General features: G+C 44.3%; 1 protein-coding gene across 7 annotated transcripts in view; it reads right to left on the bottom strand.

Moving 5' to 3' along the window:
* The window catches only part of LOC137517089 (E3 ubiquitin-protein ligase TRIM32-like), a 169,748-nt gene that overhangs the window by 86,747 nt on the left and 63,698 nt on the right, over positions 1–19,303 (bottom strand). For 2 of the 7 annotated variants that reach the window (XM_068234418.1, XM_068234419.1), the window contains exon 2: positions 17,201–17,338. The exons of the other annotated variants lie outside the window; for them this stretch is intronic. The gene's annotated coding sequence lies outside the window, so the exon portion shown is untranslated. The remainder of the gene's footprint in view (positions 1–17,200; positions 17,339–19,303) is intronic. 7 annotated transcript variants of the gene reach the window in all.

The following is a 19,303-nucleotide window of genomic DNA, read 5'->3' as shown; positions in this document are numbered from 1 at the left end:
GGACTGGAGCTCTCTGCCCTTTACCAATCCAGCCACGGGCTCATCCATCTGGCCCATCAAGACTCACTCTCATTTCATCAGTCCGTAAAACCTTAGAAAAAGCAGTCTTGAGATATTTCTTGGCCCAGTCTTGACGTTTCAGCTTGTGTGTCTTGTTCAGTGGTGGTCGTCTTTCAGCCTTTCTTACCTTGGCCATGTCTCTGAGTATTGCACACCTTGTGCTTTTGGGCACTCCAGTGATGTTGCAGCTCTGAAATATGGCCAAACTGGTGGCAAGTGGCATCTTGGCAGCTGCACGCTTGACTTTTCTCAGTTCATGGGCAGTTATTTTGCGCCTTGGTTTTTCCACACGCTTCTTGCGACCCTGTTGACTATTTTGAATGAAACGCTTGATTGTTCGATGATCACGCTTCAGAAGCTTTGCAATTTTAAGAGTGCTGCATCCCTCTGCAAGATATCTCACTATTTTTAACTTTTCTGAGCCTGTCAAGTCCTTCTTTTGACCCATTTTGCCAAAGGAAAGGAAGTTGCCTAATAATTATGCACACCTGATATAGGGTGTTGATGTCATTAGACCACACCCCTTCTCATTACAGAGATGCACATCACCTAATATGCTTAATTGGTAGTAGGCTTTCGAGCCTATACAGCTTGGAGTAAGACAACATTCATAAAGCGGATGATGTGGTCAAAATACTCATTTGCCTAATAATTCTGCACTCCCTGTATAATGATGCCTGGTGGTAAACTAAGTATATTAAATTCTCCAGCAACAGATTTGGTCCATCTACTTCTTCTGTGCAGCTGCCCATTGTCATTCCCTTCCATCCTTGCCTTGTCACATGACATCACATGAGCAGACTATAGAGTAGGTTATAGGCGAGTAGGTGGCTGTATTGACAAGAAGGACTGGACCATTTTCTATCACTGCCCTATTCTGCATAAGCAGAAGGCGGAGTCCCATTGTGTTTCCCCACATTACAGAGAGGAGATGAGTCTCAAGGTGGCTGCACATTTTATGAATGGGTGAGATGGTGGCCGCACTTGTTATGGGACAAAGGTAGTAGCCCCACATGATTCCTGGACTCTACATGCACTTATTACACATACAAGGCATGAAAGCCACAATCAGCTAGATGAATATGTAGTTGTTATTCATTGCACAACGCCTAATATTCATAGTCATGTGAAATCAGATGCTAGAATAGAGGCTTGGTTTTGATATGCCAAGAAACAAAGCTGCTCTGACATGTTGATGAAGACATATAAGATGTTCTCACATACTTTTGTGGTTTCTTCTTAGACTTAGAGGCATTTCATATCACACCCATTATGATGCCACATAAATTGAGTCATTGCTATCAATTCCTTTCCGCTGATACGCATCACGTGCCTTGTGACTGGACTGAGAAATGTTTACATACGGAAATATCGTAAATGAAAGTATTGCATCAAATCTATTTGTAATATGACTAAGGTCAAACAGGATGCAGGAATATATTCAACATTCTGCTTTATTAAATGTGTAAAACATGAAGCAAAAAGTCACTCCAGAGTCCAGACTTCAGATCCAGTCAAGGCAAAGCCTGTGCTGGATGGCGTTTTCCTGCGAGGTCTGATATTCCAAAACAATTATCCACCCTCCAGGAATCTGTGTGATCAGTGTGTTTATTTAATCATCCCACATACAGGCAAGTCAGACAAAGCTTCCTTGTTTTACACAAAAACAAGTTTACTCAAAGGGAGTAAACTCCTTAGATGTTTAGCATCTTGGAAACAGAGGGCTTTACATGCTGCTGTTTAAAGCTGGTTTTGACTGGCAGTTACTTTTCATTTATTAGATACTACTAAATACCCACTGCAGCTAGTAGTTTAGATTTCAGACAGAAAGTTGGGCCGCATGGTTACTACACCAGCAGACAGAGACCAGGCACCACTTGGTTGCTCCGCATGCATCCAAGTGCGTTCATCCACAAAAACAGCTAAGGGTCAGTGATTTACTAGACACTTACCATGAGGTTCAGAATTCTTACATGTGAGACCTGGCTGCAGCATGTCTAGATTTTATTGAATTGGCTATGTTGGTAAAGCTCTATACCACAGGGAGCATTATTGAAACTAGATGAAAGTAGGAGGTAAAAGGAAACGTTAATAATAGCATATGGATAATCTTAGCGTAGAGGTTAAGGTTAATATACAGGCTATTGTAAACTACCAGTAGTCTTATTTTAGGGTCAACACTACAGCGATAGCTATGGGGGAAGGGGATCCTATTTAAGTTTTGCAATGGGGACCCATGTTTTGTAGGTATGCCCAGGGCCAGATTAACACTCCAGGAGCTTGTAGGCACAGATATTCTAGTGTCCTAAACTCCGCCCATCAACACAGGCCACACCCCCAACCCTGCTCCTTATTTTCCTATATCACATAAAGAGCTAAATGTACATGAACCTAGGAGTGGTGTAAATCAAAGAGTAGGCCTGCGCAGCCAAATCTTGGACAAGGTCCCTTCTACTTGTATCAATATGGCCTAGCTACCATACAAACAGGCTACACACAATCAGGGGCTCGGCTACACACAATGAGAGGGCTGCGTTTAACCAAAGTCACCACATTACATTGCCTCAAGCCCATTCCCCACCAAGAAGAAGAGCAGGTGGCAAATATGGCAGTGTGAGTGGCCTGAGTGAGTGTGGTGCAGGGAGGAGGCAATATGCACACTGCCCACCACGCTACTCTCACTTTCACAGGAGGCTCTGATTAAGCCTCGGATCTCTGCCACTAACTATATGCCTGCAGCTGCCGGACTGGAGCCGGGTGGTGAGTGACATCGCCCTCCGGCTCTGCTGAGAGAGGGGGCATTGGGGAAGGGAGGAGAGCTGCCTTTGCCACATAAGGAGCCTGTAGGCATGCACCTGCATTGCCTTATGGTAAATCCAGCTCTGGGTATGCCTGTTGCTAGGATTTTGTTTAAAGCACACCTGAAGTGAGAGGGATGTGGAGGCTGCCATATTTATTTCCTTTGAAACAATGCAAGTTGCCTGGCAGCCCTGCTGTTCCTCTGCCTGTAATACTTTTAGCCATAGACCCTGACCTAGCATGCAGATTAGGTGTTTCTGACAGAAGTTTGTCTGGTTTAGCTGCATGAGTGTTTCAGGATTGTGAATCAGACACTGCTGATGCCAGAAACATTAGCAGAACTGCCAGGCAACTGGTATTGTTTAAAAGTAAAAGAATATGGTAGCCTCCATATGCTTCTCACTTCAGGTTTGCTTTTAGGCCACATGCAAAACATTGCCACATCTGTCACTGCCAATTCTTCAGATCAGAACAACAGTAAACGATAGACTTAGGGCTGGTTCACACAAGCGCTGAGTGACGGCCATGGTGCACGTCACTTAAGCTCTCTCCATTCTGATGAATGGACAGCGTTGGTACCCTCATTTGTGCAAACACTGTGTTTCGATCCTGATTTTATGAGGCGATGGTCTGAGGCAATCCTGCAAGCAGCAGGTTGCTTCCAGGATTGTTACCGCTGAGCTTCTGTGCCCCCCTGCTGGGGTAAATAACACTGATCACTGGGAAAGGCCGCCAAAAGCTGCCAAATGCTTTCCTTGTCACGAGCTAAAAAGCATTTGAGCGAGACGCCGCAAGACGCCCGTATGAAAATCATCTTTTACATAATGAAAAATGATTACATAATTTGCAAATCAGCCCTGGTTTTCTTTATATTATATCCAGCCTCCCACCTTTTTTTTAAATTGTACACTGATTTACCTGTAACTTCTCTGGAGCTGTTTATATGTTGTGCCACTATACCTGCATTTCCTGACAGGAAGTGGTGAATGGGAGCAATAACTCAAATAGAAAAATACACATTCACAGCTCTGCCACAGATCCCTGTCCTCCTGCCTTGTGTATAGAGATGGCCCGAACGGTTCCCGGCGAACATCCGGGGTTCGCGATCGCGGAGAACCGCAAACTTTCCCGGAAGTTCGGTTTGCCCCCATAATGCACCATTAGGGTCAACTTTGACCCTCTACATCACAGTCAGCAGGCACATTGTAGCCAATCAGGCTACACTCCCTCCTGGAGCCACTCCCCCCCCTTTAGAAAAGGCAGACACCACCGGCCATTATACTCACTCCTGTGCCTGCAATAGTGAGAGAAGGGAAAGCTGCTGCAGACTCTCTCATAGGGAAAGATTAGTTAGGTTCTTGTAGGCTTCTTAGCTTGCTCCTTGCTGATTCTTATTGCTAATAAAGCACCCCACAACAGCTCTTTTGAGAGCTAATCTTGTTCTTGTGATCTATTTTTTTTCCTGTGTGTCCCACTGACACTTGTGTTGCATAGACAGCCTTGATAATTCATACTGTGTGTGTGCCACTGCCAGGCCCACCACATTCAGTGACTACCTGTGTGTGTGACAGGTGCACATTGTAATACCCATTACTACATATACCTACCTACCTGTTGTTCACAGTGCACCCACCTACCTACGTAAGTGCACGCAGTGTCACTGTGCCTGTCCACTACCTGTCTGTGTGTGACAGGTGCACATTGTAATACTCATCACTGCATATACCTACCTACCTGTTGTTCACAGTGCACCCACCTACCTACGTAAGTGCACGCAGTGTCACTGTACCTGTCCGGTATCTGTCTGTGTGTGACAGGTGCACATTGTAACACTCGGGACGCGCATGCCATGCTTGCTGCCTTCCCTGGATGTGTGTGTTAGCCGTTCCTGCTCCTTTGCCCACAGCGTGCCAGCTGCCTTCCTTGGATGTGTGGTGGTGGTAGCCGTTTCTTAGGCTCCCACTCCGGACCGGAATCGAACCAGGATTCCCCGGGCCATTACGCGTGGTCACTCGCAATGGCAGACTTGCCCTCCATAACAGATTCTCGTTACAGGCAGTGAACAGCCAGCAGAAAAAGTAATTAAAAAAAATAGATGTAAGCTTTAACTATGTTATAGAAAGAACCATTGAAAGTTGATAAGGCAGTCAGACATTACTTGACATCACTGAGTGAGGAAGAGCAATCTGGCCATGGTGCGCACTAGTCCAGCACGGCTGTCATACACAAACAGCTGTTTGTGGTGCGTTACACAGTGAGTTTGGTGTGTCAGTGTGAAGCAGTACTCTAATTACACTCCCTGATTGATTTATACACATACAAGATGTATTAAAGCACTTTAGGCCTGCAATTTAGCACTCAATATGATTTCTGCCCTTAAAACGCTGCTTTGCGTCAAATCTAGATTTTTCCCCGAGACTTTTGGTGTCTATCCCATTCCGCCATGCCCCCCTCCAGGTGTTAGACCCCTTGAAACATCTTTTCCATCACTTTTGTGGCCAGCATAAGTGTTTCTAGTTTTCAAAGTGCGCCTCCCCAAACCCGGTTCGCGAACCGAAAATCGGAGATTCGGGCCATCTCTACTTGTGTAATGAATAGGTTGTTGTTTTAACAGTGAGCCATTGTAGGGTACAGAGTGGACGTTTGAAATTATGCTTCCTGTTTTGTGCAGACTTTTGTTTAATGGGGCTATAAAAAAATGTCACAGCAAATGTATATGTTACGACCATAACCCGAAGTCTGGCCACTTCAGGTTCTGGCCGGTCAAATCTAGAAGTGGCCGGCTGATGCGGCCAATGTAAGAAATAAACTTTTCCTTCGGACTTTGGCCGGCCAGAACGCGTTCTGGCTAAGTGTGGCCGGCCAAGTGCCGCTTACCTCTCCTCTTCCGCTGCCTCTAGTCAGTCCTCACATCAGGACGACCCTGACCAGAGAGGCAAAGAGAGGCAGAGCAGTGCACACACGACCCGCAAGACGCATACACGTCCATGCTGAAGTGACGTCATTGCTCACTTCCGCATGTGAAGTGTATGGGTCAGGGCGGGTAGTGTGCACGCTGCTCTGCTTCTCTCCGCCGCTCTGGTCGCCCTGATCTGGGGTCTGGAAATAGCGCAGGCTGGCCCCCCCCCCCAATCATGCAAAGCACACGGCAAAGCCTTGCAAAGCAGCCAGAAAAGCCCCCACAGCCATGCAAAACTACCCCAGCAATGCACAGTGCCCAGCAAAGCGCCCAGCATATCCCCCCCAGCCATGCAAAACGGCCAGCAAATCCCCCCCCCCCCCAGTCATGCAAAGCGCCCAGCAAATCACCCCCCAGCCATGCAAAGCGCCCAGCAAATCCCTCCCCCCAGCCATGCAAAGCAGCCAGAAAAGCCCCCACCCCCCACAGAAATGCAAAACTACCCCAGCAATGCACAGTGCACAACAAAGCCCCCCTGGCCATGCAAAGGGCCCAGCATATCAAACCCCAGCCATGCAAAAACCCAGCAAATCCTCCCCCCCCAGCCATGCAAAGCGCCCAGCAAATCTCTCCCCCCAGCCATGCAAATTGCCCAGCAAATCCCCCCCCCCCCAGCCATGCAAAGCGCCCAGCAAAGGCCCCCCCCTCCCCTCAGCAAAGCCTCTCCCCCCTCCAGCCACGCATAGCGCCCAGCAAAGCACCCCCCACCCATGCATCCCCCCTCTCTCCTGTGTCACCTGACTGCCACAGCAGAGCAGCTAATTTAAAAGCACAGGATGTTAACAGTATGTCTGCTCCCAAGAAAGCAGGATGTAGAAACACTGCAGATTTATTGCAGGATTTGTATCAGCTGTAACTAACAAATAGAAAGAAGTTCCGAGTGCCATTCATGGTGCTGGACAGGACTCGGGATGTTCTGGGATTTTTGCGTTTTGGACTTTGGCCGACTGACTTTGGCCAGTTCTAGAACTGGCCGGCCAATGTCAGAAATTCCCAGCATTTTGGACTTTGGCCGACGTCAAATCGGCCAGTTCTAGAAACGGCCGGCCAATTCTAGAATTGGCCTATTTCTGGTTTTGGCCGTAACATATACACCATTCATCTAAATCTTCTCCTTTGGGAGAACATAACCTGCTAAAATTCCATAGGGAACTTGCCATCCAATAGATAATGATTAGCTCATTATAGATTATTACAAATAATTTGTAGAATTCCAAATATTGTATTTTAATGGAAGATATATACATTTACTGCAACATTATTTTTTATTTTACATTTTTATGATTTTTTCCATAGTGCCTCCACACACAGTGAACCACACACATAAACTGTTCTGTACATTGACCCTCATTTATAGCATATGGAAATTGAATCATAATTACCATTCAGTGACAAAATGGTTAAAGGATACCAGAGTTGAATCAAGTCGGAGAAACGAGGGAGCAGGCATGTATGGAGAGCTGTTCTGATGGCCACCACTCCCCCGCGTTCTCCTCTGTCCCCCTCCTTTCATATCTAAATGCCCCCTCCCACCCAGCAGCCTCTTCCAAGTCACTGGAATTAGACATTTGTGCGCAGGCGCTGGCCTGGTTGTGCACGTCAGACATCGCATGGCTGGGAGCGCTCTACATCACAATTGTACGCATGCACAGAGTGCTCCCAGCCACAGTCACACACAACCGGCCAGCACCTGTGAACTAATGCCCGACTCTGGCGACGCGGAAGAGACTGCAGGGTGTCATTTAGATACAAAAGGAGGAGGACAGAGGAGAATGGGGGGAGTGGTGGCCATCAGGAAAGCTCCCCGTACAGCCTGCTCCCCCTGTTTCTCTGACTTGATTTGGCTCTGGTATCCTTTGTAGTGATGACTTGTATAATATATATTACTGCACTGGGTCACTTTCCCGAGCTATATAAAAATATGCCAGAGAACAAGATTAGTTTTAACACTTTACCTAGCCATCTGGTATAAGCACAATAAAAGCCACTGCCAGCTTAATATTTATTCCAAGTTTACTGCAGAGCAAGAAAGTAGTCTAGTCATTCGTGGTAACTGACAAGCAAGTTATTCCTGTTCCTGCTGTGTGAAGTGCTTTCAGCTGGGAAGGGCAAACTGCTACCTTTATTGCAGGTGATTCGACAGCACACAAACTCAGTATGAAGATTTCAGTGCCGAGAGAGCTGTCAAAGAATATCCGCTGATAATGAGAGGACAGGTGGGACCCTGTGTGATTCCTGGAAATGCTCAGGCAGTAAGAAGACACACTAGGAAGCCCCCACCTATAATCCTATGGTCCATCGGCATCATCACCTGTTCGCTCTTCGCCTGCGCAGCTGCCCTGCTTGCAATAGGATATTTAAATCCCTTTGGAACAGTTGGTTTGTCTATATTAGGAGTTGGAGCAGTCGTGTACTTTTTAACAATAATATTTTTGGTATTGTCTTGTTTATGGGTTGAGAGGAAATACCCTGGAATGCAGCCTCTGTCATTCAGGATTTACACCAAAAAGCCACACAGACCACAACCACCTCCTACTACTTTTGTCAATCCTAATTTCAGTGGGCAGGTGCCCTCTGGCCCCACACCAACCTACAGGATGCACAGTCAACTATCTTCTAATGCAAAAGGATCCAGTGATAATGAAGGTGAAATAGACACTGTTCTTTCTGGCAGAAAAGACACAGCAGAGGACACATATAACAAACAAACTGAAAAGAATATGGCTAAACAAAGTTCCGCTACAGAGCAAGAAATATTGCAAGACAAAGATTTTATTGCAGAAGCTACAACACAAGCTGAAACTAGTCCTCAAAATACAGATACATCTGCACAAAATGCTTTGAAGGACAATAATGTGACATCCATTTCCAGTCCACAAAAGGAAGTTCAAGTAAAACCAAAAACTCATCACATTGAAATACCACCAGAGGATTACTCTAGCCCTTCTCCCCATGTTGCCAGTAATACACAGAAATCTTCTGTTGAAAACACCATGGATATTTCTAAGCCTACACAAAAGTCTATGGAAACCAATCTTACAAGTTCGACTTCCACAGGAGAAAAACCTACAATGCAGCAGCAGAATTACAAACATAACAATACTGTCACTCAGTCTGCTACTACTGATCAGAAAGCAATAGAAAAGGAATTGCCTTCAGTGCATCAAAGTCCGCAAAACATCCACCCACCCAATGCAGAGAAAGGAAGGTCTTTGGAAAATGGGCAGACAGCCCAGGATAACTCACTAAGGTCCAGTTTACCCAGAACAACACCAAAAAATAAGATTCAAGCACAGGAAAGTTCACATGAGAAGGTGTCAGACTTATTGCATAATTCTGGTGGAAAACCCACCTTACTGGTTAAGCAAGAGACCTCAGAACAGTCTAAACAAGGAAAGAATATGGATTCAGAGGCGGTAGCAAAGCCTACTGTTAGTGAGAAAAAATCCCAAATTCCGAAATACCATTTTCAGAACCCTCAGTCCTCCATGAATCTTGTTAAAGACAATTCAAACTCATCTTCTACTACTGATGTAAGCAGTGCATTCCCAATTAAGAATAATGGCAGCCATGAACACCAAGGTAAAGCATCAACTAATAAGAACATTTCAGCATCAAGTAAACATTCTGCTCATAATCCAGACTTGCAAGGTGCCTTACCTACCCTCAGTAAGCATCTGGAATCATCAGAAAGGCCAAAGAAGGTGGCATTTCAAGAAGGGCTAGCCAGAAGGCAAGATTCACCAGAAAGAAAAAGGAAACTGGAGCCGTCAGAAAGACCAAAGACCATGGAATCACCAGAAAGGAAACTCAGACATGACCAAAAACGTTCACAATCTCCAAACAGTGTCAAGAAAATAGTATCTTCACCATCTTCTCCTAAGCGCCATCAAAGAACTGCCGATATTTACCCTAGGGCTCAAAGAAATAAGGACCATGCAGTGACAAACCTGTCTTCAAATAAAGATGATTTACACCAAAAACTAAATTATAATTCATCACCATCATCGCAGTCTACCGATGTCCCATCCTCCACTTCATCATCCCCTCCAAGGCGTCATAAGAGAATGCCTGATGTTCCCCGCAAAGTTCTAAAGCATCCAGTTCATAGTCCAGGAAGCACAGCTTTTCATTCTAGTGTCCAGAAAGAAGAACATAACAGACACAGTCAATGGTCCTCACCATCTTCATATTCCAGTGATGTCTCAGCCTCCCCTCCATCATCACCTGGAAGACAACGGAATAAGAGCCCAGATATGTCCAGCAAAGCACAAAAACAAAAAGACATGCTTTCAAATGCAAGATTATCATCCAGCTCTGGAAAAGATGAGCTGAATAAAAGGCTTAATCAGCAGTATTTTCAGTCCAGTGATGCCACCTTAACATTTACCACCTCTCCAGTTACTGCAAGAAGAGTGGTGCAAAATAACTCAGAACAAACTCAGATAAATAAACCTACACGGGCTCAACATAATAAGGACCAACAAACTGAAACATCTGTTGCAAAGAGTGAACTTAACCAGCAGGCGAAACAGCAACGTCAGCCTCAGAGCTCTTCACAGTCTAAGGAAATGGGCCCTACAGCTGCTACAACCTCACCAGCTACTAATAAAAGATTTCCACCAAATCTCAGAGAGAATAAAATCTAAACACAAATAAACCCTAGATGACAGAAGCTGGTCTTTGAAGGAATCAGCTAGTAAATGTACTTTAAGCCAAATGACTCATCACTGTAAAGAAAGTTTTCTTGTGAAAAGACTAAGGCAAAGTACATGTCTCTGTGCAAGCTAAAGCCAAAATGCATTCCAAGGACTAAGTTCTCTGAATCTTTCTTTTGGGGCTGGAATGCTTTACCTAAAAGACATAAGGCTCTTTTCTCTAGACTGAAGAACACAGTCTCATTCAGTAATTAATAGCTTGGAATTACTCTTAATTTGTATAGAGCCAACCTTTCCCATTGTGCTGTACAGAGAAATATTTTACACACAGACAGACAAGGGCATCATGGATGCAGGGACAGCTGTATAGCTTTGTAGAATAACCCAAGCCTTCAATGCAAAGGTTGTATGCATGTGCTATGGTTTGGGTTCGTATTGTAGTAACACATAGAATGGATGTATTTAGTTATTTGTCTGGTCAGTAAACTGTTTTCCATTTCTGATGGTATTTTATTTAACTTGTATTTATTTATACTTGAATTTCAGTATTATGATACCTATTTTAAAGCAAACCTGAAGCGAATAAAAAAAAACATATGATATAATGAATTGTATGCGCAGTATGGATAATGAATAGTAGCAAAGAAAAGAGTCTCATATTTTTATTTTCAGTTATATAGCTTTTTTTATAACACAGCATCATTCTGTCACATTTGCAGTTTTAAAACCACACTGTCTTTTAAGCTATAAAACAAAGCAGAAATAATGACCCTTTCAACCTTCCTACAGTGAGCTGTCTCTCACTGTTTCTTTGCTGTTTAAGTTTATCAAAAAACAGTACTGTATTCCACCCAAGTTGGGTCCAATAGCTCAGAGAAGCTCTTTTGCATAGATAACAACTGACTTTTTTTTTTTAACTCTCCCTGTACTGGAAAACAATACTAATGTTCTATTTCTTAGCTGTACTACACATTCAATTTATTATCTCATAAGTTTATTTCTTTAAGTTTGTCTGCCTTTCTCTATGATCATAGTCTGCATCATAGAAGTGACTGTGGCTTACTGTATCACATTATGCAAAGGACAATGCCACATAGAAACCCCCAGCATATGGTAACACAGATCTCTGCATACGTACACTTCAAGTGAACCCCAGGTGAGAGTGATAGAGGCACATGATGCAATTTTCACGTCACATAGACGGATGAATGCTCAGTAGGTCTGATCTGCTTCCAAATGAGAAAGGGATCGATTTTGAGATCAGCACGGAACAAAATTGATCCCTTTCTCTATCGGAAGCTGATCGGACATACTGGAAATTGTGGAAAGAGCAGTCTGACACAAAATTGCATTTTGTGTATCCAGCATGATAGCGCTACTGAACCCTGGCATAAAAATTGCTGCTAGAATTTTGCCTCCTAGCATTTAGCTATGGCAGGCAGATCTTACATGATGAATATTGTTTTCTGTGGATATAAATCTGGAATGCAGAGTAACAGGCTAGTTGCAATAACACAGCAAACCAGCTCCCACTGACTAACAGTAATATGTATGTGTATCCATCCTAACCAGAGGCGTAGCTAAGGAGCTGTGGGCCCTGATGCATGTTTTACAATGGGGCCCCTCAAACGCTCTATACATAACAATTGATATGGCGCAGCAAAACCTGTCAATGGCAATTACAGTGTTAGAGGTGCAAGAAGGGGATAGGGAGCAGTTTGTTTATGATTACCACTATTCAAAGTATCTATAGAAGTGATTATTATGAGCACTGGACCAATAGACAGCTAATACTGTAGTTGAGGGAGGGCCCTTCGGGGCCCCTTAGGCCCAAGGGCCCTGATGCGGTCGCTACCTCTGCACCCCCTATTGCTACGCCCCTGATCCTAACACTGGCTGGTCAGCCTGGCTAGCCGCTGCAGTGCTCTGCACTCCTGCTTTATATTCATTAAAAATCATTTTTAGCAGACAAATCCTGCTTGCCATAGTACTGGTAGGCAAAAACTGGCAGCATTTTTTATGTGGTTTCGTACAGCTTTAAAGGACTTCTATAGTGAAAAAGGTGACATGTTGTTTATTGTATTTATATTACTTCTTTAGTATTTATATAGTGCCAACATCTTCCACAGCACTGTGGATTATATAGTAGTATATTTAGTATATTATATAGTAGGGAACAATTCACTTATCTGTATGTTTTTGAAATGTTGGAGGAAACTGAGGTGCCCAGAGAAAACCCACAAAGACATGGGGAGAACATACAAACTCCATGCAGACAGTGTCCTGGCTTCCTGGCTGTCATTCTAACCAGTGACCCAGGGATGCAAGGCAAGAGTGCTACCCACTGCACCACAGCTGCAGATTTGAACAGATAAGGCCAGTCTACATACACACTTTTTACATTTCTGTGACCTAAAACAATTGTTTCTGATCATTTTGTTCTATGGAGGGGGGGAATGAAGAGGAAACTGCCAACATTGGGGGAGACATGTTCACACTCATCTGATAAGATTGCCCAGCAAGCGCATGGTGTGAACCAGAACTCCTTGGAGTGTGTAAGGGGGCTAAAAAGGACCAAAAAGCTCTCTTACCAAAAATGCTATGCAAAGCAGAAATGTACCTTCTTAAAACAGAAGGTATTTGCCATTATTCAGGGTAGAGTGAGCATAACTCCAACCTGAATAATTGCAAATACCTTCTGCTTTAAAAAGGCACATTTCTGCTTTGTAAAATGCTTTTAACTTTAACCCCCTTGGCGGTACGCAGTTTCTATGGCTGCGTCCGCCGGGAGGTCTTTTGGCCCAATTTTTTTTTTAATGCTTTAGCTATCATTTTGCTAGCTAAGCGTATGGCCAAAGTTGCTCCGGTCCCCCCCATGCCCGCCGATCGCCGCCGGCTATATGTACATCGCCACGATCCCACGTAAAGCGTAGTTTCCCGATCAGCTTCCGGTGTTGCTATGGCGACGATCGGAGATTCCGATCCCGATCGCCATCATCGCGAAGCCTGGAGCTGATTGGGCAGCTGCGCCGGCGTGGGAACGCTGGGGGGTACGTATAACGGAGGCTATTGCGGGCGTTCGCGGGGAACCGAAGCAACTTTGTGCATACGCTTAGCTAGCGAACCACTAGCTAAAGCGTAAAGCACCGATTAAAAAAAAAACGTTCTGGGACCATGTGATCCTCCGTGGCCGCTACCGCGTATCTAGTACGGGGTTACCGCTAAGGAGGTTAAAGCCTGGTACACACCATCAATTTTGATTGTCCAATCTCTGACCTCCATGTAGTATAAGAGCTTATCTACTCAATCTGTTAATAGTGTTCAAAATCTGCTGACCCTCATACTACATGGAGGTGATCAAATCGGCCAGTGATTGGCTAATCAAAATCTGATGTGTGTATGCACCTTAAGAATTGTATTTTACAGTATATGTCTTTAGACTGCACTGAATTCCCCAGCTTATGTTTACATTCCAGAGCTCTCTGAGAAATGTGAATTTGCTATGCCATTTATACATGCCTATATGGAAAAGCACCATTGGCACTTTTACCTGAATTACTTTTAACAACTGTGCACAGTTCTAGCTAAAGACGTTTACATATGTGATCCCTGTGCAAGATAACAGTTTCTGGTTTCAACCAGCTTTAGTGTTATACATGTTTGGGTATTATATGTTATATTTACCTGCAGAAAAGGATAAAGGTGAATAGGGCCCTAGGCAAGATAGCAGTTTTTGCCCAGCGTTGATGATCACCTTGGCTTTTTTAGTAAGATTTGGTGGAGGCTTGCATCCACCAGGCCCCTAGACTGTGTCCAGGCCCTAGGCAACTGCCTAGTTTGTCTTGTGGAGGATCCAGCTCTGTTTACATGTAACAATAAAATATATGTATATTGGTAGTAAAAACAAAAACCTCATTAATAGGTTTGTAGATGCTAAATAGTTTTCTGATATTGTGGTGATATTGTTGTAACTGTATTGGATGTTACTTGTATTTACATGTTTGTATCGATTTGTTTTATGAATCATAAAATAGTTTATAATATTAAAAGAAAACTTTTTTAAAGAAATAAAAAAACCTTGTGGCTTCTACTTGGCAAAAAACTCAATGGGTTTTCTGTACAATTGTGTTTATTTTGCATAAAGCAAAAACAAAAAACTTGGACAGCAGCATTGTAAGCATCCCTGACTGTGAGGAATGTGGGCATTGAATGAAATCACTGTTCATATAAAAGACCAATCTAAGATTAGAACTGACAGGGATTGCGCCCACAAGCTATGCATACTAATCCAGGATGTACCTTGTTTTGGTTGTGGGAGTGCAGAATTTAAGGAAGCAAACCCCTGGCAGTGTTGTGAGCGTTTACATGGGGTTTCATGCCTGGTACACACAATGCAATTTCCCAGCAGACGGATGGTCGAATCGATTATTTCTGACAGGTCCCATCTGATTTCCGATCGTTTTGCTGATCAATTTTGTACAGAAGTGATCGGAAAATTGATCAGAAAGATTATTTGAAATCATATCGGACCTGTCGGAAATAATCTATATGACTGTCAATCTGATGGAAAATTGCATCATGTGTACCAGGCATTAAACTGACCTTATGCATAAATGGCAAAATGATGGAAAAGAGTATGCCTAATGCATCAACAAGGTTAGAAGGTCTGATTGGAAGTCCATTCATTTACAAACTCAGCTTCAAAAATGAATGAAAATGTTCCTTTTATGTGGAAGATGGCAAGAATCTCTCAGATACTGAATTTTGACTTATTGCACTCATGACCATAGAGGGAAAACTTAGTGGGGTAACTTATGTATCTACATCCTGTATGCAGGGCCGGTTTAAGCAACAATGGGGCCCCAGGGCAAAATAAACCTGCCCCTCCCCCCCCCCAATAGATACCCCGGAGCAAAAATTGGTATTAAGGAACCTTTTTTGCAGCTGGTATAGTCAGGGTTTGAAGCCCCAATCGGTCAGAGCTCCACATTCTGGCTACCCCAGCCTGCATGGGGGGACAAGAGGTTAAAAAGTTTCAGGAGGGGGGACCCCACATAATTTAAAAAAAACTAATTCCCACACTCTAAACATAAAAAAAAAAAAAAAATTGGGAAAATAGGAAAAAAATGCCAGGGATCTTCATACAGCCATATTGCGGCTGTTTAGCGATCCCTGGTCAAACCGCTGCGGCTGCGTATGGACCACCTGGAAACCCTGTCAGGAAATGTATTGCTCTTTCTTTTGATACATGTAAAATTACACTACCGTTAGGTACTAAAAGTGACATTTACCACATTTAAAAGTATACTTTTTCCTTCGAAACTTTAAAATCGATTTTCTCAAAAACTATAAGGTCTTTTTGAAAATTGTTTTTTCCTCTTATTCCCAATGATCTCCTTAACATATCCTGCAAATTTAGGGTTTCTAGAATTTAAGGTGGATTTGCTATTACCCATTAAAGTCGGCTGGTTTTTAAATGTGTATTTTTTTTCCTTTGAAACTTTAAAATCGATTTTCTCAGGAACTATAAGGTCGATTTGAATTTTTTTTTCCTCTTGTAGCCACTGGGGGCCCCTACAAGCTCTGGGGCCCTGGGGCAGCTGCCTCCTTTGCCTTAATGGTAGCGCCGGCCCTGCTTGTATGTGTCCTGTTACCTCTGACAGGATGTAGATTACATTTATCACAGTCCTTGTCCTCACCCACTGCAATCACGTGTGCCCAAAAGAGCCTATCAGTCTAAATCAAACATTCTATGCATCTTCTTCTCATAAAAAGTCGTCATTACTTGCCAGGTCTTTTTCCTCTGACTCACTCCCAAAGCACTGCTTCTGCTGGCTTATGGTGTGTAGCCCCGCCCCCTAAAAGAGAAGTGCCATGGCACTCTGAGATATAGAGTGCCATAGAAGCACCCCAGCATGTTTCTGCAAGGAGGCAGGGCTACGCACCAGAAGCCAGCGGACACAGAGTGCTCAGGGAATGAGTTGGAGGAAAAAGACCTGGGAAGTAATTGGATAAAATGTTTGTTTAAAGGACAACTGAAGTGAGAAGTATTATTATTATTATTTAGTATTTATATAGTGTTGACATCTTCCACAGCGCTGTACAGCGAATATATTGTCTTGTGAGTTAACTGTCGCAGTTGAAAAAAGTCGCGGCCAAAAATTAGCGCAATTGTTATTTATCGATATATGTGGGTGCAATTGTTATTTATCGTAATATGGATAGCCTTTATGCTATTTAGCGGGTGGCAGCAATTGCATTGAAATTTATCGTATTATTGTCAGCAGGGATCAGGGGTTGTTAAGGTTAGGCACCATCAGGGGGGTCTTGGGGTTAGACACCACCAGGGGGGTCTTAGGCTTTGGCACCACCAGTGTGGTTTTAGGGTTAGGTACCACCAAGGGGGGTCTTAGGGTTAGGCACCATCCGGGGGCTCTTCAGGTGCAAACCCAGGGTTTTCGAGGGGGGGGGGGATTCCTGAAAGATCTCCCTCAGCCACGCACAATACAATATAATAATATGATAGGACAAAATGCTGGGTACACATAATGCAATTTCCCATCTGACTGATAGGATCTGACAATTATTTCCTAAATGGCCGATCTGCTCCCGATCGACAACGGGATTAATCAGGAGCAGTTTGGATACTGATAATAATGAGGACAGCCAACATTCCTAATGATGGGGAAAGTGAAGCATTCACCCAGCAGGACTGTGCTCATACCTGAGTTCCCCTGAGCTGCTCCATGCTCTGTACACACACTGCTGCTCCATGCTCTGTACACACACTGCTGCTCCATGCTCTGTACACATGCTGCTGCTCCATGTTCTGTACACACGCTGCTGCTACATCCAAAGTCAACTGTAGCAGGGAAAAAAAGAGGTCAGTGCTGTGAGTTGCAGGGTGCCTGCAGATATTCTGGTGTCTCAACTTGTGCATGCCCCCAGACACTGCACCGGCCCTGGTTTGAGGGGGGATTCTGGGCAGCTGTAATCCCCCCTGCGTTTGCCTATGGTCTTGGGGTTAGGCACCACCAGGGTGGTTTTAGGGTTAGGCACCACCAAGGGGATCTTAGGGTTAGACACCACCAGGGGGTTCATATGGTTGGGCACCACCAGGAGAGGGGGGGAGTCTTAGGGTTAGGTACCACCACCAATTTTTAGGGGGAAGCCAATTAACTTATCTGTATGTTTCTGGGATCTGGGAGGAAACCGGAGTGCCTGGGGAAAACCCACACAGACACAGGGAGAACATACAAACTCTGTGGAGATAGTGCCCTGGCTGGGACTCAAACCGGGGACCAAGCGCTGCGAGAGAGCTACCCACACCACAACCATCATGCTGCCCTATGTGGAGGTTGACATATTTATTTCAATACCAGTTGCCTGGCAGCCCAGCTGATCTCTTTGGCTGCAGTAGTGTCTGGGTAACGCCAGAAACAAGCATGTAGTTAATTTTGTCAGATCGGAAAATAATGTCAAACACCTGATTTGCATATGCTTGATCAGGGTCTATGGCTAAAAGTAGAGGCAGGGGATCAGCGAGGTTGCCAGGCAACTGGTATTGCTTAAAAGGAAATAAATATGGCAGCCTCCATATCTCTCTCCCTTCAGTTGTCCTTGAAGATTGAACAGGCTTTTTAAGTTCTGTCATGTGACAGCTGACGTATGTGACAGCTGACGTCTCCTCTGTTCCTCTCTGATTGGCCAATATTTATCATGCTGAGACAATGCACTTTCTTTAGTGGAGGGTGGGCAATGCATACACAATCAGGCAGAGGAGAGTAAAGCCTAGTGCACACCAAAAACTGCTAGCAGATCCGCAAAATGCTAGCAGATTTTGAAACGCTTTTTCTTATTTTTCTGCAGCGTTTCAGCTAGCGTTTTGCGTTTTTGTGTAGCGGTTTTGGTAAAGTAGATTTCATGTATTGTTACAGTAAAGCTGTTACTGAACAGCTACTGTAACAAAAAACGCCTGGCAAACCGCTCTGAAGTGCCGTTTTTCAGAGCGGTTTGCGTTTTTCCTATACTTAACATTGAGGCAGAAACGCATCCGCAATCCAAAATCTGCAGCAGCCCGGGAGTATGCGTTTCTGCAAAACGCCTCCCGCTCTGGTGTGCACCAGCCCATTGAAATACATTACCCAAGCGTATCCGCAGCCGCAAGCGGATCGCAAAACGCAGCCGAACCGCTCTGGTGTGCACTAGGCTAGATGATACTCCCAGTCACTGCAGCCCAAAACTGCCAGCTTTGTTTGCAAATGTTTGGGCTGGTGCACACCAAAACCCGCTAGCAGATCCGCAAAACGCTAGCAGATTTTTAAACGCTTTTTTTTATTTTAATGAGGCGTTTTGCTAGCGTTTTGCGGATTGCTGCTGCGGTTTTCAGTATAGTAGATTTCATATATTGTTACAGTAAAGCTGTTACTGAACAGCTTCTGTAACAAAAACGCCTGCAAAACCGCTCTGAAGTGCCGTTTTTCAGAGCGGTTTGCGTTTTTCCTATACTTAACATTGAGGCAGAAACGCATCCGCAATCCAAAAAATGCCTCACCCAGGCATTTTTCGTTTCTGCAAAACGCCTGCCGCTCTGGTGTGCACCACCCCATTGAGATACATTGACCAAGCAGATCCGCAGCCGCAAGCGGATCTGAAAACGCCCAAAAAGCCGCTTGGTGTGCACCAGCCCTAAGAGAGGAAATGACATCAGGATTGGCTTCAAAATAGCCACAGTTTAAATGGGAAATGCTAGGAAGGATTTTTATCTTTTTTTACTGTAGAAAAATCACTAAAATCAAAACGTGGACAGTACAATACATGTGTTATG

The sequence above is a fragment of the Hyperolius riggenbachi genome, chromosome 1, assembly GCF_040937935.1.
Source record: "Hyperolius riggenbachi isolate aHypRig1 chromosome 1, aHypRig1.pri, whole genome shotgun sequence".
In the NCBI taxonomy this organism is placed as follows: domain Eukaryota; kingdom Metazoa; phylum Chordata; class Amphibia; order Anura; family Hyperoliidae; genus Hyperolius; species Hyperolius riggenbachi.
Note: the sequence above shows the minus strand (reverse complement) of the source record. Positions and strands in the feature narration are given on the sequence as shown.